The sequence below is a fragment of the Bubalus bubalis genome, chromosome 11 (assembly GCF_019923935.1).
Source record: "Bubalus bubalis isolate 160015118507 breed Murrah chromosome 11, NDDB_SH_1, whole genome shotgun sequence".
NCBI classification, from domain to species: Eukaryota; Metazoa; Chordata; class Mammalia; order Artiodactyla; family Bovidae; genus Bubalus; species Bubalus bubalis.
Genome location: NC_059167.1, coordinates 38,992,861 through 39,014,718, shown reverse-complemented (window position 1 = coordinate 39,014,718; position 21,858 = coordinate 38,992,861). Strand labels below are relative to the sequence as shown.

General features: G+C 40.7%; 1 long non-coding RNA gene across 4 annotated transcripts in view; it reads left to right on the top strand.

The window, feature by feature from the left end:
- LOC123328034 overlaps window positions 1–21,858 on the top strand; it is a 253,586-nt gene that overhangs the window by 219,422 nt on the left and 12,306 nt on the right. For all 4 annotated transcript variants that reach the window (XR_006542758.1, XR_006542756.1, XR_006542757.2 and 1 more), the window contains exon 3: window positions 8,788–8,894. This is a non-coding gene — a long non-coding RNA (uncharacterized LOC123328034). The remainder of the gene's footprint in view (window positions 1–8,787; window positions 8,895–21,858) is intronic.

Sequence of the window (21,858 nt, the reverse complement as noted above, 5' to 3'; positions counted from 1 at the left end):
GGAGACAGCAATTCCTTATCTGAGATAGTGGTCTGGTCCATAAACTAGGTGATACAAAAGGTTGCCAGTTTTAAAGTGGAGCCTGGAGCAGAAAGGTACGCTTTGGCATGTCCAGAATATGATGCAAGCAACTTTACATCTTCAGTTAGATGATTCAGCAGTCCTGATGTAGTCAATGTTAAGAATGTTTCATTGTAGAGTTTATGGGAAAGCCTCTGGGGTTCTGAAGCAAAGCCATGTTATTTACAACACAGAATTATATGTCTTTGGGAAAAAGTTGAAGGAAATGGCAACCCACTCCAGTACTCTTTCCTGGAAAATCCCATGGACAGAGGAGCCTGGTAGGCTGCAGTCCATAGGGTCGCTAAGGATCGGACACAGCTGGGTAACTTCACTTTCACTTTTCACTTCCCTGCATTGGAGAAGGAAATGGCAACACACTCCAGTATTATTGCCTGGAGAATCCCAGGGACAGGGGAGCCTGGTGGGCTGTGGTCTATGGGGTCATACAGAGTTGAACACAACTGAAGCGACCTAAATCAAATCCCTTATGATTATACAGTGGAAGTGAGAAATAGATTTAAGGGACTAGATCTGGTAGATAGAGTGCCTGATGAACTATGGACTGAGGTTGGTGACACTGTACAGGAGACAGGGATCAAGACCATCCCCATGGAAAAGAAATGCAAAAAAGCAAAATGGCTGTCTAGGGAGGCCTTGCAAATAGCTGTGAAAAGAAGAGACTTGAAAACGAAAGATAAGCATCTGAATGCAGAGTTCCAAAGAATAGCAAGAAGAAATAAGAAAGCCTTCCTCAGTGATCAATGCAAAGGAATAGAGGAAAACAACAGAATGGGAAAGACTAGAGATCTCTGAAAGACTAGAGATCTCTTCAAGAGAATTAGAGATACCAAGGGAACATTTCATGCAAAGATAAGCTCAATAAAGGACAGAAATGGTATGGACCTAACAGAAGCAGAAGATATTAGGAAGAGGTGGCAAGAATACACAGAAGAACTATACAAAAAAAGATCTTTACGACCCAGATAATCACGATGGTGTGATCACTCACCTAGAGCCAGATATCCTGGAATGTGAAGTCAAGTGGGCCTTAGAAAGCATCACTACGAACAAAGCTAGGGGAGGTGATGGAATTCCAGTTGAGCTGTTTCAAATCCTGAAAGATGATGCTGTGAAAGTGCTGCACTCAATATGCCAGCAAATTTGGAAAGCTCAGCAGTGGCCACAGGACTGGAAAAGGTCAGTTTTCATTCCAATCCCAAAGAAAGGCAATGCCAAAGAATGCTCAAACTACCACACAATTGCACTCATCTCACACGCTAGTAAAGTAATGCTCAAAATTCTCCAAGCCAGGCTTCAGCAATATGTGAACTGTGAACTTCCTGATGTTCAAGCTGGTCTTAGAAAAGGCAGAGGAACCAGAGATCACATTGCCAACATCCGCTGGGTCATCGAAAAAGCAAGAGAGTTCCAGAAAAACATCTATTTCTGCTTTATTGACTATGCCAAAGCCTTTGACTGTGTGGATCACAATAAACTGTGGAAAATTCTGAAAGAGACGGGAACACCAAACCACCTGACCTGCCTCTTGAGAAATCTGTATGCAGATCAGGAAGCAACAGTTAGAACTGGACATGAAACAACAGATTGGTTCCAAATAGGAAAAGGAGTATGTCAAGGCTGTATATTGTCACCCTGCTTATTTAACTTCTATGCAGAGTACATCATGAGAAATGCTGGACTGGAAGAAGCACAAGCTGGAATCAAGATTGCTGGGAGAAGTATCAATAACCTCAGATATGCAGATGACACCACCCTTATGGCAGAAAGTGAAGAGGAACTAAAAAGCCTCTTGATGAAGGTGAAAGAGGAGAGTGAAAAAGTTGGCTTAAAACTCAACATTCAGAAAACTAAGATCATGGCATCCAGTGCCATCACTTCATGGGAAATAGATGGGGAAACAATGGAAACAGTGACAGACTTTATTTTTTTTGGGCTCCAAAATCACTGCAGATGGTGATTGCAGCCATGAAATTAAAAGATGCTTACTCCTTGGAAGGAAAGTTATGACCAACCTAGATAGCATATTCAAAAGCAGAGACATTACTTTGCCAACAAAGGTCCATCTAGCCAAGGCTGTGGTTTTTCCAGTGGTCATGTACGGATGTGAGAGTTGGACTGTGAAGAAAGCTGAGCACTGAAGAATTGATGCTTTTGACCTATGGTCTTGGAGAAGACTCTTGAGATTCCTTTGGACTGCAAGGAGATCCAACCAGTCCATTCTGAAGGAGATCAGCCCTGGGATTTCATTGGAAGAAATGATGCTAAAGCTGAAACTCCAGTACTTTGGCCACCTCATGTGAAGAGTTGACTCATTGGAAAAGACTCTGATGCTGGGAGGGATTGGGGGCAGGAGGAAAAGGGGACAACAGAGGATGAGATGGCTGGATGGCATCACTGACTCGATGGACGTGAGTCTGAGTAAACTCTGGGAGTTGGTGATGGACAGGGAGGCCTGGCGTGCTGTGATTCATGGGGTGGCAAGGAGTCGGACATGACTGAGTGACTGAACTGAACTGAACTGAAGCGACTTAGCAGCAGCAGAGAAACAGTTCCTGGTATGTTATAGGGATTGGTAAAGGTGAAATGCTTGATCATGGAACAGTAAATGACCATTTGTCTTAACCTGTTATAAGCTGGGTATTATCTGGCCCATTAACTCACAGTGTATTTTCATGGCTTATCCAATCTTGTAAGGTGGAAATGGTACATTGGAATTGAGCCTAAGCAGGCATGCTAAATCCTCCCATAGAACTTCACCAATCACTTCTCTGTCTCCTAGTAAGAAGATGTACAGAAGTAGAAAGAGCGAGGGAACAAGTTATGGCCCCGCTTCTCCTGTCACGAGCAGTCTGCAGTCATTGCTGTTGCCAGGCACCCACCCAGAGAGAGAATCAAGAACTGGTGACCACAGAGTTCCCAGCACACAGCTGGCCTCCTCTGTTAAGGAGGTCTTGCCGTATTGGATTTTCTTTGCCAAGTGAGAAAGCAATACAATTAAATGGTAACATATATGTAAAGATAGATGCCAACTCCTCTATGGGAAGGGAAGTTTCAGATATCTTGAAGTAAATGTGCTAGTCTTGGCTCTCTTCTTGGGTACAAATAGTACAGATATCCCTTTTTAACTAGGGGTTGTATGTTAACTAGGGGATGTAAAAGTGTGTTTAATTCCTGGAGTGGCATTCAGAAGTAAGGAGAACTGATCTGAAACAATACAATACTATAACCTGTGATAACACTGTATAGAATTTTGACATAGCATCACTCCCCTTTTTTCATCGGGAATTGGAATGCGAAACTAGAAAGTCGAAAGATACCTGGAAAGACATGCAAAGAGCTTATTTGTACTATTTTAGTGAACTGAACATTGACCAATCGACTGTTTGGCCAATGAAAGTTACTTCCTGTGCTCTTTGAATAACAGTTTTCATTTGAGAATTCATAAGACAAGAGCTAAGAAGGAAGAATCATAAGTTTAGCACCATTATTAACACATGACAATACCTCGGGCACTTAATATTCCTAACACCTTCTAATTTTAGGTGAGGAACCTAAAACCTCCTTCAATCACTTATGGAAATATCAGGATGTTTTAGAAAACAAGATCAGATCAGAGAACAAGATCAGAAACTGGGCCTGAAGATCAGAAACTGAGCCAGAAACTAAAGCCTATGAACTTATTTGCTATACTAGGCTCCCCAGTGTTGGAGGAAACACTACCTTCTAAGCAAGATTTGAGAAGTCAGTTCATTGTGTTATGACATTTTGGCAACAACACTGTAGAAAAAGAAAGAAAGTGAAGTCACTGAGTCGTGTCCAACTCTGTAACCCCATGGACTGTAGCCTACCAGGCTCCTCCGTCCATGGGATTTTCCAGGCAAGAATACTGGAGTGGGTTGCTATTTCCTTCTCCAGGAGATCTTCCCTACCCATGGACTGAACTCAGCAGACACTTTACTGTCTGAGCCACCAGGGAAGTCCACCACTGTAGAAACTAGTTTCTAATACAACATTGAAATATACAAAGAACATGACAATATTCAAAGGTCCGAATGAGATGAGTTCACTGAAAATTCAACTTCTTAAAAAACCCTAGACACCTTGAAACTGAGTCTATAGACAAGATGAGAGAGAGTGGGGACAAATCTGGTCCCTGCCTTATAACAAAAATAACAACAATCATGGATTCCTGATGTATGGAAGCCAGTTGAATAGGAGATGCTATCATGGGGCAGATGAACCATGTTTTAATTCCAGTGCTGGCCCATAAAGGGAAAGTAATTTTATCCAAGACTACTGGCATGAGGCCAACAGTCTAGTTCAACCGTGAGTATTCTTTCCAATCACTATCCCAAAGGCTTCATAATATGAACAACCTGTGTAAAGCAATAAACTCTGTGGCCTCCTAGAGAGACTACCACATTGTAACCATATACAACAGACCACATCAGTGCTGCCCACAAAGTGTTTAGAGAAATTAAAAGGCCTAGTAATTTAGGTTTCTGGAATATACCATGGCCTTATTCTACATGAGTCCAGGAATGTTTCTGGTACTAAGTTCTGAAGCAAGATAAACTATCCCCATGAACCACCACTTTCCCAATGCTATGAGTCAATGAGGCCCAGCCTAAGCTCAGATGTATTAGCTCCTTGGGATATAACTGTACACACATGAATTTTCTTCTCATCTTAACCATATTGCCTGCTTAGGAATCCACACCAGCTCATCTCAAGGGCCTGATCATTCTCCGCTGGAACAGGATATAAAAGCTGCTGCAAGCCATGTGCCAGAGCTGCAGATATCCAAAAGCAAGCACTGTGGGGGAAAGAATATTGAAAGGATTTGTAGAATGACAGAATATACTTGCCTGATTCTTAACCACCCACTTCTTAGGTACATGACAGATAAATGATGAGAGAGGAGATATTATCTGGATGATATATAGATATGGGGGACAGAACAGATGTTCAGGAAAATACTATAACAAGGAAAGAAAAGCAATAAGCAAACAGACATACTTCTATCTATGACAATATAAAAATTAACAGTCTAGGAAAAAGACCTCCTCCTCTGTTCTTTTCTGACCCACCAGAAAAAAAATCCTATAAATGTTCTTGCCTAAAGGGAAAAGAAGGGACAAGTCTATAGTAAGGCTTATTATTTTTGTACTGAGATGAACTGAGCCATTTCCCCATGAAGAAAGAATCAAAGACAAAGAAAGTGAGGAGGTGGGAAGCAATGAATAGGAGAGTGTACCCAGTAGAGGTGTGGACTGTGTCAGAGTGATGGGTAGTTTGAGGGAGCAGATTTCAATAAGTGTTGCTGTGGACCATGGCTTTCGAAGAGTAGAGTAATTACAAAGGATGTAATTCCTTCTTATTCACTTTTGAATCTAGACATGTGCCTCTGTAACATGCCACTGTCTTAAGATTTGAGCTGCATTAGTCTCCAACTTAAGGTGGGCTCCTGTCATCTGCAATCTGAGAGAGTTTAAGAATGGCCTTCAGTGTTCATTTTATTCTACTACTCTTAATGATTTTTAAAATTTATAGTTTCATTTCTTTCTCTCATAAATGCAGCCATTTTATATGTTACCATGCTTCTCTTTCCTTACTGTTCTATAAAGTTCATATTTTCTCAAAAGTCTTGTCTTAAATGAAGAAACTCATAGGAAATGTTTCAGATACTTAAAGGGACACAGTGTATATGCCTATCTATGTTCTAGACTGGAGAGACATTATTTATTCTGACTTAATGGCTTTTAGTGCTGAGCAGGAAAAATGAGGAACAATTACTAATTACAAGAACGAGAAATAGGAGTGATATTAAAGGATGTTTGGAATGCTATGTGAGCACATAGAAGGGATTTAATCTAGTCTGGGGAGTCATTGGTTACACACTATCAGCAGCTTCCCTGGGAAGGCTTTATTAAGTTGAGGCTTTGGGTACCTTATTGTCAAACTAGTACACTCTTTTTTTTAAAAAATGTCATTCAACACTTAATAAATTAGGCAAGAGAAAGACTTTTTACATAAAGATATAAGATAGATTCCCCCTACACACAATAGTCTATGTCATTAGCAACCTAATATCTGAGCTCTATAGGTTTCATAATCAATTTTAATTTGTCACCTAGACAAAACAGTCAAACTGATTTTGTGCATCTTTTAGGGAATTGTTTCTCCATTCCCTTACCTTCACTTAATCTCATTTTTAATCTGCTAAATTGTGAATCAATGAGAAATGATAAACTAATTGTCAACAATATCTCTTTTATAAAAAAGTGTTAAGGGAGACACAAGACTAGAAACTTGCAAATTCTGCATAATAAATAGGTAACCTGAGTCTTTTTGGATGAAATAACACTAGACCCTTATATTTTCCAGAAGTTTAGATCTTTTCAATATTCATCTATTGAAGTGTTTCCATTAGCACTTCATCCTGAGGGAAGTGAGTATATAAACTGGCCTTGATTATTTGAGGTTGCTGTGCAGGTGGTGACTGGCTTTCCTAAGCAAACTGTGTTAACCACCAAAGGTGGTGTCTACACTTTACCTCCTTCCTAGTGTCCACCCATATCAGGAAAAAGCATCGCTGATTTAGACTTCAAATACTGAGCTCCCCTTTCCCTAAGTAGCCCTGCATTTAAACCACATAGTGAGGCCGTGGCCACTCTTGACTTCCATCTCACTCCACTGCTTGCTTACTACCAATAATTTAAAGAAATGCTCTAGATGGAATGGCATTCTTCTTTACCTTATGGTGCTAATACAGACTTTTCCTTGTTTTCATCTCAAGTGAGGTTTTGTTAGGGGTGGGAAAGAGTTTTACCCCTGAGCTCATCTTCCACAAGAGCCTCGGAAGGCTAGTTTGGGATGAATGTAATACAAGTCAGGTTCAGTTAGGCATGTTCCTTTTCTTCTGTTTTGTACATGCCTGCTGGGACCTTTTAAAGAGCTTTGAGCAAATTCAACCATTCATCCATATAAAAGTACAAAAAAAAAATCAGTTCTCCTCTTTACCACCCACAATGGTGCAGTTAGGGAAGAAGAGAATGCTCTTAACCCCATCTAGACTCGCGGCCCCCACTCTGTGGGCATGCTTTCAAACATTACTGCCCTGCCCTAGCTCTCCAAGCATGCAGCCTGGTGCAATCAATTTTGGGGAGCTTGATTGACCTCCTTTTCTCTGCCATTCAGACTTCCTCTAAGCAGGCATACCTCTAAACCTTGGCATCTAATTTCTCTTAAAAAAGAAGCCAGATATTTACAAATAGGTAGATAAATGTAAAATGGGGATAGTTCTTCCTTAAGAGGTGGTGGCAGGGGAGGTGGTGAAACATGGATGCTACTACTATGATACCAGATGCATAGTCAGCACTGACGTCCATTGGGATCTTTCAGGCTGTAGTGTCTTTCATAGCACCTGTGTAACAAGGCTCAGATTCAGCTTATGCCTCTCTTTTTTTAACCCCTGCCATGTCCCACTCCACAGGCTAAAAGGGTTTAGTTCTTAAAGAGACAGTAATAAGCAAAAGGGGGAGATTATCGTGTTAACTGTGTTTCTTTCTGTCCCTGCTTTCTGAAAAATTTGATCTGTGTAAAGCAGGCTCTGAGATAAGCAAAAGTTTATTTTTTTTTTTTAAGAGTGCTCTTGGGACCCTCAACTGTAGGACAGAAGAAAAGCACATAGAAATGGGCAGAGGGACAAGTCAAGTTGCAATGCTACCTGGGGGGAATATCTATAGGAGCTCTAAAGATAAAATCACCCTTCAGGGATGCCCACATTTAGAAGGCCAGGCCTTTATAATGGGACAATCTTTTATGAGATGCAGTACATCCAGGAAAGATGTAGGACTTTGGGCAACTTTGTTCTCTGCCACGGAGAAACCCCTGAAGATGGCTGATAGCTGAGGGCCTGCCGCACCCTCAGCAGCTTGTGGACTCAGTCCTTCATTCCTGAATGAGGGTCTGGGGACCCTATTGCAGTAGCCATCCCACTGCTTGATGTGTACCTGTAGAAAAGTTTATTTTCAAGTTCCCAAAGTTTTTTTTTTTTTTTTAATTTTATTTTTTAACCTTACAATATTGTATTGGTTTTGCCATATGTCAACATGAGTCCGCCACAGGTATACACGTGTTCCCCATCCTGAACCCTCTTCCCTCCCCATACCATCCCTCTGGGTCATCCTAGTGCACCAGCCCCAAGCATCCAGTATCTTGCATCAAACCTGGACTGGTGACTCATTTCATATATGATATTATACATGTTTCAGTGCAGTCTGAGACAAGTATATAATGTCTACAGAAAAGTTGGAATATTTGTGAATATTGTTGACCAAAAGAAAATTCTCTCAATCCTGATTGGGCCTGTCATCACTAAAAAGTCACATATACCCTTAAACAAAGCATATTCATTATTATCTATGTCTATTCAAAAGGGAAAATAATTAGGGGAAGCTTTAAACTAGTCATCTTCTGAGAACCTCACTGGTCTTTAGGCATGAACTTCTTAAGTCTCCACAACTTCAGGAGGGCTAGTAAAGAGAGACACTGCTTCCCAACAGATTGCCATGGTAAGGTAGTTGGATTTTGCCTTTTTAACTAGTATGGAGTAGTGGAGGATGGAAAAGCAATGTGGAAATGCTTAGCTATTTGCAATATTGCAGTGCAGAATGAGTAATAGAGGCTTCTTTTATTTAGTTTTAGAATAAGGAGAAATCACTGCAGACCATTTAAGGAAAGACTTCAGAGGTGAGACTCTTGACAGTCCTGTGGGAGATGGACAGAATCCACTTGGAGACCGTAAGGTAAGGTGAGGTAATATAGTGAGCAAAGATAAAGCTCAAAATGCTCAGAGGATACTGGGAAATAAATATATCTGCCTAGCTGTAACTACTTGTGAAACAGAAACAGGAAGAGGCTGAGGCCAGATAATCAACTCCTTCATACCCAGGACAAAATGATACCAAAGGTTTGAGGAGGAGACTCATAAAAGCAGTGTCTCATGAAAGCAAACCTAACATATGGTGGGATATTAGATGTGGCAATAAAACAGACTAATAAGTTATATAATGTCCAGGTATAAGACAATGGCCACATTAGCATCAGTGAGAATAAACGGGGAAGATATCATGATCTATGAGGAAATATCCATCATCTTTATCCCTGTGTAGTCCCTTAGGATCTGGACTAAATGAATCTGAATATAAATAAATTATATTCTTTAGTGTGACATAGACTGTGGTAGAGCACAGTCCACATGATCAATCTTTTCAAATGCTATTAACTTATTTGAGCTTCTTGGCATATTTGTACAGAGCTGTAGCTTGATAATACATGATTTTCTACCATAGACTACAAAGTAGAAGTTTTCATTTATTCCCCATTACCCCTTGACAAAGGATTGACAGAAGAGAAAGTCCTAGGTGTTAATTCTTGCATTTCTATAATTCCTTATAGTATAAACATTTTCTGAAATGTTACATATTACAAACATAATAAATATTAACAATATATATGGATTGACTGAACCACTGGATAGTTTAGTCCATATACATTCATAGTAAAAAAAAATTTCAAAGACATATTTCCCCAAGAAGTTTCCTGAAGACTAAAGAGAGCCTTGTGTCACCTCAGAACAAATAATTGATCTTTGGGAACCCAAAATTGAATGTACTAGAATATTGGTCCCTTACCATTTCCAGTTCGTTTGAATGCCACTTTAAAAGCCACACCAAGAAAGGAGAGATTAAATGACAGAAGCAGGAGAACACGGAACTCACCTTCCCCCATAAATACATCAAATATACATCTATGCGTAAGGCAATTCTCATTGAAAACTAACTGGAGACTGGCAGAAAGACTCTTGTTACAACTAACACTCTAAGAAATACACACAGGATTGAGCAGAAAAGGAAGAGACAAGATCAAGTTAGGACTTGTGCTGCTGGGCTAGGACTCAGAAGGGGAAGGGGGATTATAAGGGCTGGGAGATATCCTCTATGGGAAGTGAGCAATTCAAGCCACATATTGGGTACCCCAACTCTAGGATTCAACACTGAGAAGACAAGTCCCTCTGGCTAGTTGGAGGGCTCATGGGACTTAAAAGGAGAGCTGTGGAAAGTCTGGAATCCACCCACAAGGAGCACACACATACACTTGCTTACTCCAGAAGCAGGGCAGTGAGGGAAGAATGAAACTGTATAGGATGATGGCTGGTTTCTCATGACCACCCCAGCCTACAAGTGCCTGCTCCAGCCCTGCATGCTTCACAATGGACCTCTATGCTGGGGCGAGGGCTGCTGCAGCCAAGGGAGGGCTCGGTTGTGAAGGACAAAACTGGCCTAGATCTGAATAGGAGAGGGGCTGTCATTACTGTCATGAAGCGGTCCCACACTTTGCTGCTGTGGCCGCTACAGCCCCTGCCCAGAACCCCTGAGGCAGGGGAAACAGGTGGGAGTGGGCAACACACCCACACTTAGAGGACACAGAGCCAGCTCACACTCAATGGTCCGAGCTTCTGCTCCAGCAGTGTGGGCCCCAACCGCACACCAGTAGCTGGCTCTGGTGGATGAGCAGTGGAGAAGCCCCAGCTCACACCAGGCACTGGCCACAGCCCCTTCACCTTCAACCCCACCTCTTTACAAGATGATAGCCACCAAAACACCCTGGGAAAAGACAAGATTCATGCTCACATCAGATCCAGCTCCCCCAAGACAGCCAGTGGGCACCCGTAGACAGTACAGGGACACACCCACACAGGGATATCCCCTTCAAGACTCCATAGGTAACTGTTCCATCTAATTTCATAGAAAGTTAAGCAAAATGAGAAGAGGAGTTTATTTCAAGTGAAAGGATAAGAGAAAACCCCTTGGGAAAACAAACAACTAATAAAACAGAAATAAATAACTAGCCAGGAAGAGTTCAAAGCAGTAGTAATAAGAATGCCAACTGAATTAGGTAAAAGAATAGATGAACACAGTGAGAATTTTAATTAGAAAAATATTTAAAAAATAATCTGTGATGATGGCCATTAACACATGAAAACAGCCCACTAGGCTCCTCTTTACATAGGATTTCCCAGGCAAGAATACTAGAGTGGGAAGCCATTTCCTTCTCCAGGGGATCTTCCTGACCCAAGGATCAAACCCACAAAAAGTAGCTCATACAACTCATAAAATAGTACAAGTCAATTTTAAAATGGGCACAAGACCCTAAAAAGACATTTTTTCCAAAAAAAATATGGTTCAAAGGCACGTGAAAGAAGCTAAACACTGTCAATCAGCAAAGAAATGCAAATCCAAACCACAAGGAGATATCCCCACACACGTCAAGATGGCTATCATTGAAAAATATCACAAATAATAAGTACTTATGAAGATGTGGAGAAAAGGGAACACTTGTACTCTGTAGGAATGTAAATTGATGCAGTCACTATGGAAAACAGTACGGAAGTTTCTCAGAAAACTAAAAATAGAACTACCATGTGATCTATCAATTCTACTCCTGGGTATGTATCTGGAAAAATGAAAAACATATGCACCCTAATGTTTACAACATTATTAACAATAGTCAAAATATGGTAGCAACCTAAGCACTTGATCATCAACAGATGAGTGGATAAAGAAGATATGGCATACACACATACACACACAATAAAATAATAGTGAACTATAAAGAGCCTTTTCTAAATTCAGCTTAAACATCTGGAAGTTCACAGTTCACATATTGCTGAAGCCTGGCTTGGAGAATTTTGAGCATTACTTTACTAGTGTGTGAGATGAGTACAATTGTGCGGTAGTTGGAGCATTCTTTGGCATTGCCTTTTTTTTGGGATTGGAATGAAAACTGACCTTTTCCAGTCCTGTGACCACTGCTGAGTTTTCCAAATTTGCTGGCACATTGAGTGCAGCACTTTCACAGCATCATCTTTTAGGATTTGAAATAGCTCACCTGGAATTCCATCACCTCCACTAGCTTTGCTCATAGTGATGCTTCCTAAGGCCCTCTTAAATTCACATACCAGGACATCTGGCTCTAGATGAGTGATCATACCATTGTGATTATCTGGGTCATAAAGACCTTTTTTGCATAGTTCTGTGTATTCTTGCTACCTCTTCCTAATATCTTCTGCTTCTGTTAGGTCCATATCATTTCTGTCCTTTATTGTGCCCATCTTTGCATGAAATATTCCCTTGGTATCTAATTTTCTTGAAGAGATCCCTAGTCTTTCCCATTCTATTGTTTTCCTCTATTTCTTTGCACTCATCACTGAGGAAGGCTTTCTTATCTCTCCTTCCTATTCTTTGGAATTCTGTATTCAAACAGGTATGTCTTTCCTTTTCTCCTTTGCTTTTCACTTCTCTTCTTTTCACAGCTATTTGTAAGAACACCTCAGATAGCCATTTTGTTTTTTGCATTTCTTTTTCTTGGGGATGCTCTTGATCCCTGCTTCCTGTACAATGTCATGAAACTCTGTCCGTAGTAAGCTGGATTTAGCAAAGGAAGAGGAACCAGAGATCAAATTGCCAATATCCGTTGGATTACTGAAAAAGTAAGAGAGTTCCAGAAAAACATCTACTTCTGCTTTATTGACTATGCCAAAGTCTTGGACTATGTGGATGACAACAAACTGTGGAAAATTCTTACAGAGTAATACCAGTAATGCTCAAAATGCTCCAAGCCAGGCTTCAGCAATATGTGAACTGTGAACTTCCTGATGTTCAAGCTGGTTTTAGAAAAGGCAGAGGAACCAGAGAACAAATTGCCAACATCCGCTGGATAATGGAAAAAGCAAGAGAGTTCCAGAAAAGCATCTATTTCTGCTTTATTGACTATGCCAAAGCCTTTGACTGTGTGGATCACAATAAACTGGAAAATTCTGAAAGAGATGGGAATACCAGACCACCTGATCTGCCTCTTGAGAAATTTGTATGCAGGTCAGGAAGCAACAGTTAGAACTGGACATGGAACAACAGACTGGTTCCAAATAGGAAAAGGAGTTCGTCAAGGCTGTATATTGTCACCCTGCTTATTTAACTTCTATGCAGAGTACATCATGAGAAACGCTGGACTGGAAGAAACACAATCTGGAATCAAGATTGCCAGGAGAAATAACAATAACCTCAGATATGCAGATGACACCACCCTTATGGCAGAAAGTGAAGAGGAACTAAAAAGCCTCTTGATGAAAGTGAAAGAGGAGAGTGAAAAAGTTGGCTTAAAGCTCAACATTCAGAAAACGAAGATCATGGCATCTGGTCCCATCACTTCATGGGAAATAGATGGGGAAACAGTGGAAACAGTGTCAGAGTTTATTTTGGGGGGCTCCCAAATCACTGCAGATGGTGACTGCAGCCATGAAATTAAAAGACGCTTACTCCTTGGAAGGAAAGTTATGACCAACCTAGATAGCATATTCAAAAACAGAGACATTACTTTGCCAACAAAGGTTCGTCTAGTTAAGGCTATGGTTTTTCCTGTGGTCATGTATGGATGTGAGAATTGGACTGTGAAGAAGGCTGAGCGCCGAAGAATTGATGCTTTTGAACTGTGGTGTTGGAGAAGACTCTTGAGAGTCCCTTGGACTGCAAGGAGATCCAACCAGTCCTTTCTGAAGGAGATCAGTCCTGGGATTTCTTTGGAAGGAATGATGCTAAAGCTGAAACTCCAGTACTTTGGCCACCTCATGCGAAGAGTTGACTCACTGGAAAAGACTCTGATAATGGGAGGGATTGGGGGCAAGAGGAGAAGGGGACGACAGAGGATGAGATGGCTGGATGGCATCACTGACTCGATGGACATGAGTCTTAGTGAACTCCGGGAGTTTTGGTGATGGACAGGGAGGCCTGGTATGCTGCGATTCATGGGGTGGCAAAGAGTCGGACACGACTGAGTGACTGATCTGATCTGAATACCAGATCACCTTACCTGACTCTTGATAAATCTGTATGCAGGTCAGGAAGCAACAGTTAGAACTGGACATGGAACAACAGACTGGTTCCAAATAGGAAAAGGAGTACATCAAGGCTATATATTGTCACCCTGCTTATTTAACTTATATGCAGAGTACATCATGAGAAACCCTGGGCTGGAAGAAGCACAAGCTGAAATCAAGATCGCAGGGAGAGATATCAACAACCTCAGATATGCAGATGACACCACCCTTATGGCAGAAAGCCAAGAGGAACTAAAGAGCTTCTTGATGAAAGTGAAAGAGGAGAGTGAAAAAGTTGGCTTGAAACTCAACATTCAAAAAAGTAATATCAAGGAATCTTGTCCCATCACTTCATGGCAAATAGATAGGGAAACAGTGGAAACAGTGACAGACTTTATTTGGGGGGCTCCAACATTACTGCAGATGGTGACTGTAGCCATGAGATTAAAAGACACTTGTTCCTTGGAATAAAAGCTATGAACAACCTAGACAGCATATTAAAACACAGAGACATTACATTGCCAACAAAGGTCTGTCTAGTCAAGGCTATGGTTTTTCCAGTAGTCATGTATGGATGTGAGAGTTGGACGCTAAAGAAAGCTGAGCACCAAAGAATTGATGCTTTTGAACTATGGTGTTGGAGAAGACTCTTGAGAGTCCCTTGGACTGCAAGGAGATCCAACCAGTCCATCCTAAAGGTTTTCAGTCCTGAATATTCATTGGAAGGATGGGTGTTGAAGCTGAAACTCCAATACTTTGGCCACCTGATGCGAAGAACTGACTCATTTGAAAAGACCCTGAATCTGGGAAAGATTGAAGGTGGGAGGAGAAGGGGATGACAGAGGATCAGATGGTTGGATGGCATCACCGACTCAATGGACATGAGTTTGAGTAAACTCCAGGAGTTGGTGATGGACAGGGAGGCTGGGGTGCTGCAGTCCATGGGTTCGCAAAGAGTCAGACATTACTGAGGGACTCAACTGAACTGTTCAAGAGCCTATGAAATTCTGCCATTTGCAACAACATAGATGGGCTAAGAGGGTGTTTTGCTGAGTGAAAAATGTTAGAATACATATATTCTGTTATCACTTATATTGTGGAATCTGAAAAACGCATGAATGTAACAAAACAAAAACAGACTCATAGATATTGAGAACAAAAACTGGTTACCAGTGACGAAATGGACAGAAGAGGGCTAGCTGTTAAGTCACTTCAGTTGTGTCCAACTCTGTGCGACCCCATAGATGGAAGCCCATCAGGCTCCCCCATCCCTGGGATTCTCCAGGTAAGAACACTGGAGTGGGTTGCCATTTCCTTCTCCAATGCGTGAAAGTGAAAATTGAAAGTGAAGTAGCTCAGTTGTGTCTGACTCTTCGCGACCCCATGGGCTCCAGCCTACCAGGCTCCTCTGCCCATGGGATTTTCCAGGCAAGAGTACTGGAGTGGGGTGCCATTGCCTTCTCTGGGAAGAAGGGCTAAGATAGGGGTAAACGTTTAAGATATACAAGCTGCTTTCTATGAAATAAATAAGCAACAAGGCTATATTTTATAGAACAAGAAAATAAAGCCATTATTTCATAGTAACTTTAAATAGAGTATAATCTATAAAATCATCGAAGCACTGTTTTGTATACCTAAAACTAATATTATAAAAGAACTATATGGAAAATAAATGCAAAAAAGCAAAATGGCTGCCTGGGGAGGCCTTACAAATAGCTGTGAAAAGAATAGAAGCGAAAAACAAAGGAGAAAAGGAAAGATAAAAGCATTGAATGCAGAGTTCCAAAGAATAGTAAGAAGAGATAAGAAAGCCTTCCTCAGAATCAATGCAAAGAAATAGAGGAAAACAACAGAATGGGAGAGACTAGAGATCTCGTCAAGAATGTTAGAGATACCAAAGCAACATTTCATGCAAAGATGGGCTCAATAAAGGACAGAAATGGTATGGACCTAACAGAAGCAGAAGATATTAAGAAAAGGTGACAAGAATACACAGAAGAACTGTACAAAACAAGATCTTTACGACCAAGATAATCACAATGATGTGATCACTCACCTAGAGCCAGACATCCTGGAATGTGAAGTCAAGTGGGCCTTACAAAGCATCACTACAAACGAAGCTAGTGGAGGTGATGGAATTCCAATTGAGCTATTTCAAATCTTGGAAGATGATGCTGTCAAAGTGCTTCACTCAATGTGCCAACAAATTTGGAAAACTCAGCAGTGGCCACAGGACTGGAAAAGGTCAGTTTTCATTCCAATCCCAAAGAAAGACAATGCCAAAGAGTGCTCAAACTACCACACAATTGCACTCATCTCACATGCTAGTAAAGTAGTGCTCAAAATTCCCCAAGCAAGGCTTCAGCAATACGTGAACCGTGAATGTCCAGATGTTCAAGCTGGTTTTAGAAAAGGCAGAGGAACCAGAGATCAAATTGCCAACATCCGCTGGATCATGGAAAAAGCAAGAGAGTTCCAGAAAAGCATCTATTTCTGCTTTATTGACTATGCCAAAGCCTTTGACTGTGTGGATCACAATAAACTGGAAAATTCTGAAAGAGATGGGAATACCAGACCACCTGACCTGCCTCTTGAGAAACCTGTATGCAGGTCAGGAAGCAACAGTTAGAACTGGACATGGAACAACAGACTGGTTCCAAATAGGAAAAGGAGTACGTTAAGGCTGTATATTGTCACCCTGCTTATTTAACTTCTATGCAGAGTACATCATGAGAAATGCTGGACTGGAAGAAGCACAAGCTGGAATCAAGATTGCCGGGAGAAATATCAATAACCTCAGATATGCAGATGACCCCACCCTAATGGCAGAAAGTGAAGAGGAACTAAAAAGCCTATTGATGAAAGTGAAGGAGGAGAGTGAAAAAGTTGGCTTAAAGCTCAACATTCAGAAAACGAAGATCATGGCATCTGGTCCCATCACTTCATGGGAAATAGATGGGGAAACAGTGGAAACAGTGTCAGAGTTTATTTTGGGGGGCTCCAAAATCACTGCAGATGGTGATTGCAGCCAAAAAATTAAAAGACGCTTACTCCTTGGAAGGAAAGCTATGACCAATCTGAATAGCATATTAAAAAGCAGAGACATCAATTTGTCAACAAAGGTCCGCCTAGTCAAGGCTGTTTTTCCAGTGGTCATGTATGGATGTGAGAGTTGGACTGTGAAGAAAGCTGAGTGCCAAAGAATTTAGCTTTTGAACTGTGGTGTTGGAGAAGACTCTTGAGAGTCCCTTGGACTGCAAGGAGATCCAACCAGTCCATTCTAAAGGAAATCGGAGGGAGGGGAGTTCGGGATGAGGAACACATGTATACCTGTGGCGGATTCATTTTGATATTTGGCAAAACTAATACAGTTATGTAAAGTCTAAAAATAAAATAAAATTAAAAAATAAATAAATAAAGGAAATCAGTCCTGGGTGTTCATTGGAAGGACTGATGCTAAAGCTGAAACTCCAGTACTTTGGCTACCTCATGCGAAGAGTTGACTCATTGGAAAAGACTCTGATGCTGGGAGGGACTGGGGGCAGGAGGAGAAGGGGATGACAGAGGATGAGATGGCTGGATGGCATCACCAACTCGATGGACATGGGTTTGGGTGAACTCCGGGAGTTGGTGGAGGCCTGGTGTGTGACCCCCCAGTTCATGGGGTCACAAAGAGTCAGACACGATGAGTTACTGAATTGAACTGATACTCTATAGAAATAAAATAAAACCAAGATTATATAAAGGACTTTTCATTATCACTGACTACTAGGAGCAATATATATATATATATATATATATATATATATATATATATATATTCAGCTCTTGGTTTAGCTCTACTCATGTGGTATAAATAATCAAACACTAGTCTCAGGCAGAATGCTATTTTCCCATTCTATTCCTCAACCTTTATCAGTTATGTCTTCAAACAAGTTGCCCGAACTTTTAGGGCTTCTACTATCTTATCTGTAAGAATAAGGATAGTATCTGAAGTAATTTGGACAAGTTTACAAATTATTGTTCACTAGAGCAGGTTTAATTTCAACAGGTTTTACAATAAGATCACAAATAGTCAATGTCTTAAATTCATTCTTCCTGAAGACAGAGACTAAGGGGAGATAAAATAGTAACTTCTCAGTAGAGAACTTGAAAAATACTATGTCAGCTAGGTAATCACGGTCAACATCACACTGATAAGCCATGTTGGTAGTATATACCCTAAAACAATGCAATAAAAATGACATTTTACTTCTTTCATCTTCCTCCCCCAAACCTGTAACTTCTGTTTAATCTTGTTATTAGCACTGGATAGCACATTTCAGAATGCCATTCTACAAAATATCTAACCAGTGTTCCTCCAAACCTTCAAGGTCATCAAAAACAAGGAAATTCTGATAAATTGTCATAGCCTAGAGAAAACTGAAGAAGCATAGTAACTAAATGTAATGTAGGATCATGATGAGATTCTGAGACAAAACAAAATAAAAAGGAAAGACATCAGGTAAAAAGCTAAGAAAAACCTGAATAAATAATGGATTTAATTGAGAATAATATAGCAATACTGGTTCATTAATTATAAGAAATGTACCATACTAATGTAAGATAATAATAATAGGGGAAACTGGGTATAAGATGTATATGAACACATTGTAATATCTGCATTTTTTTGTGAGTGTGAAACTATTCTAAAAAAATACTTTATTTAAAAACAAAGTAAAAGAATTCCTTCCTAAAAGCTCAAACTCTTAGTTTAGAGATCTATTAAATATATAAGGAAGAAAATCCCTAAGATGTATATTTGCTGCTGCTAAGTCACTTCAGTCGTGTCCGACTCTGTGCAACCCCATAGACAGCAGCCCACCAGGCTCCCCTGTCCCTGGGATTCTCCAGGCAAGAACACTGGAGTGGGTTGCCATTTCATTCTCCAGTATATGAAAGTGAAAAGTGAAAGTGAAGTCGCTCAGTCGTGTCCAACTCTCAGAGACCCCATGGACTGCAGCCCACCAGACTCCTTCATCCATGGGATTTTCCAGGCAAGAGTACTGGAGTGGGGTGCCGTCGCCTTCTCTGATCTATATTTGCACATTACTTCAGATCTGATCCAATCCTTTCATCCTCACCTCTCATTCCAGCCCCCCTCTACCAGTTCCTTCCAGGCTTCTACCACTTTTGCAAGTTTACTGCACTCTGTCATGCCCCCATCTTTTCTTACCTTGGGCTTCTCTGGCATCACAGCATGAGACATACAAGGAAATCCAGGAGCAGAGCGCACAGGAAGAAGCTTAAAGGAGTCACCCCAACAGATGTTCAGCACTGGCTGCAGGCCTCCTTGACAACACATTGACTTCTGAGTCATGGATGAGAGACCCTGTGTCCATAAATTCTCCCTTATTCTGCTTTTATTCTCCTCTTCTTTTATCTAAACTCCTTCAAGATAGTCTTTGACCTGAGTTTTCCTGGTTCCCAGAGTACATATAAGCCAGGTCCTGCATTTCCTTTGGCATGTGAACTGTTTCCTCTTGACACAAGGATGGTATTTCCATGCTCAGGCTATGCTGAGACCTGGCCTTGATTGCCCTGGAGGCCTGCAGTGGAACTTGAAAAGAATGAGCATCATTTTATAAGGCACCTGCCTTAAAGTCATCACATGGTCTTCAGCCCAAAGGAGACAATACTCCTTTCTTCAGGCTAAAGGATGCTACTCTCTGGCAGGAACAAGAGAGCTACTTTACCTTCCTGGTGGGAGCAAGGGAATCTGAGTCGTTATAGTTTGGACCTCCCTAAATATAGACCTGAGGCAAAGGCTTGTGTTTCTTGGGATCACTTCCCAAATAAACTACCTGCACCCAGTAAAGAAGTGGGGATAGTGAAAGAGAAGAAGGAAAATGCATGAAGACTACATTACTGAGTGGGATGCTACAGTGAGCAGCTTTACTGCTGGATCCACGCTATTTTAGGGGTGCTTGTAGAATATGTAATTGTCTACAAAGGGAGCAGAAAAGCTCTGGAGTGTTTATCCACCAACTTCCATTCCTCACTGGTTAAAGGTTATCCCAGTGGTATACACGTCAGCATTTCTGGGCTGCTCTGCACATGTTTAGCAAGCTCCTGAGGCACTAGAGAAAGTCCGCAGGCTGAGAAGCAGAGAGAAGCAAGTCATGAGATGATAAGCTGTCAGTAAGGCACAGAAACTATCCACCACTGCTCCAGGTGAATTCAGGCCTTGAGTTTATGGGGTAGGGTTTACAGAGTACCTACCATTCCAGGGTTTAGGCTTTTCGGGCTCATATGTCCCAAAGTCTCCATCTCAGGTCTCAGAATCTTAATCTTTAACTACCAGGGCCCAAGGCAGGGAACTTACATACTACTTTATTTGTTGTTGTTGTTGTTGTTGTTGTTTTTAAGATAACCCTAGAAAGCAGGAGTAAGTGGTAGAGGAAATGAAGCAGGAAAGGAGGAAGACCCAAAGTAAACATATGACTGATTGTTCAAGCCCATGAGACTTCCCCCAAAAGCCACATACAGTGTGTCTAGAGATTGTCTATGGGTGAAGGGAAAAAGCACAGTCAGTAAGTAAATATCTGGCCAATGGGAATAGACAAAGTTTTGCTTTTCAGAGTATTAACTGTCTATACTTCTATGATAAATATGTGAGGGCTCCAAGAGGAATACGAGAGTTGGAGGCCAGAGGCACAGGGGAGGCTGTGGGACTCCTGTGTAAAGTGGCTCACAGCACACACAGGGCTGGTTCTCCACTAGCAGCTGGTAAAAGACAAACGAGGCTGAGAGGATGTGAAGTGGTGATGGGATACATCTGACCAAGAGGCTAAATAATATAGAACTAAAATATTGGCACTAACATGGAAGGCAAAGCATTAGAATTCTTTCCATCTTTATCTTCCTCCTGACCAGTACAAAGTCTAAGCTCAATCTTCCTCTAAGTCAATATTCATGTTAACTCGTAAAGATGAGCACTAAAAACCAGATATAGAATCAATAAGTTCCAAACCAAAAGAGGAAAAGGGGAATAGAGAATTCAATCAAACCAAGAATTCAAATAAACAGAGGAGGAAAAAGAGGGGAAAAACTTGTTCTAAACCATGAAATAATAGCATCATCAAATGCAATGATTAAACATGTCTTGAAAAACTTGTTCTAAACCATGAAATAATAGCATCATCAAATGCAATGATTAAACATGTCTTGAAATAATAGGTAAATAATCTGACTGGCTCTTTAAAAAATTGACTATTCACTGACTAGGGTCACTATTTGAAAATAAATTAATGGAAGAGCTACTCCTATAAAATATTAAATAAACATTGTTAATGTCAAAATATCTATGTAAGATTGAGTAGTAGATATATGGTATTAATCCCTAGTAATGTGTTTTTACTAATAGAAAGTGTAGCATGAACTTGTATATCTCTCTCTCTCTAGTCCCTAAGTCATGTCAGACTCGTGTGACTCCATGGACTGCCAGGCTCCTCTGTCCATGGGATTCTCCAGGAAAGAATACTACGTATAACAAAATCTCAATATAAAGTAAGAACTGGCAGAAGCTTTTGTTATGATTGTAGATTTTTTAATTTCACCTTATATTTCTATTATAATTCTCCAAAATTAATAAATAACTTCATATGTATGGAGAATATCCAAACCACTAACAAACCTATTCCAGTAATATATCTGGAAGAACACTACAGCTAACAAGAATTGGACATTTATAAAATTTGATCTAGATGTGTGATATATATTAGTTATTCATATATTTATGGATAAAAGACATTTTTGCTTTCTAAACAATTAGTATGCAGACCTTGGAGTCTGAC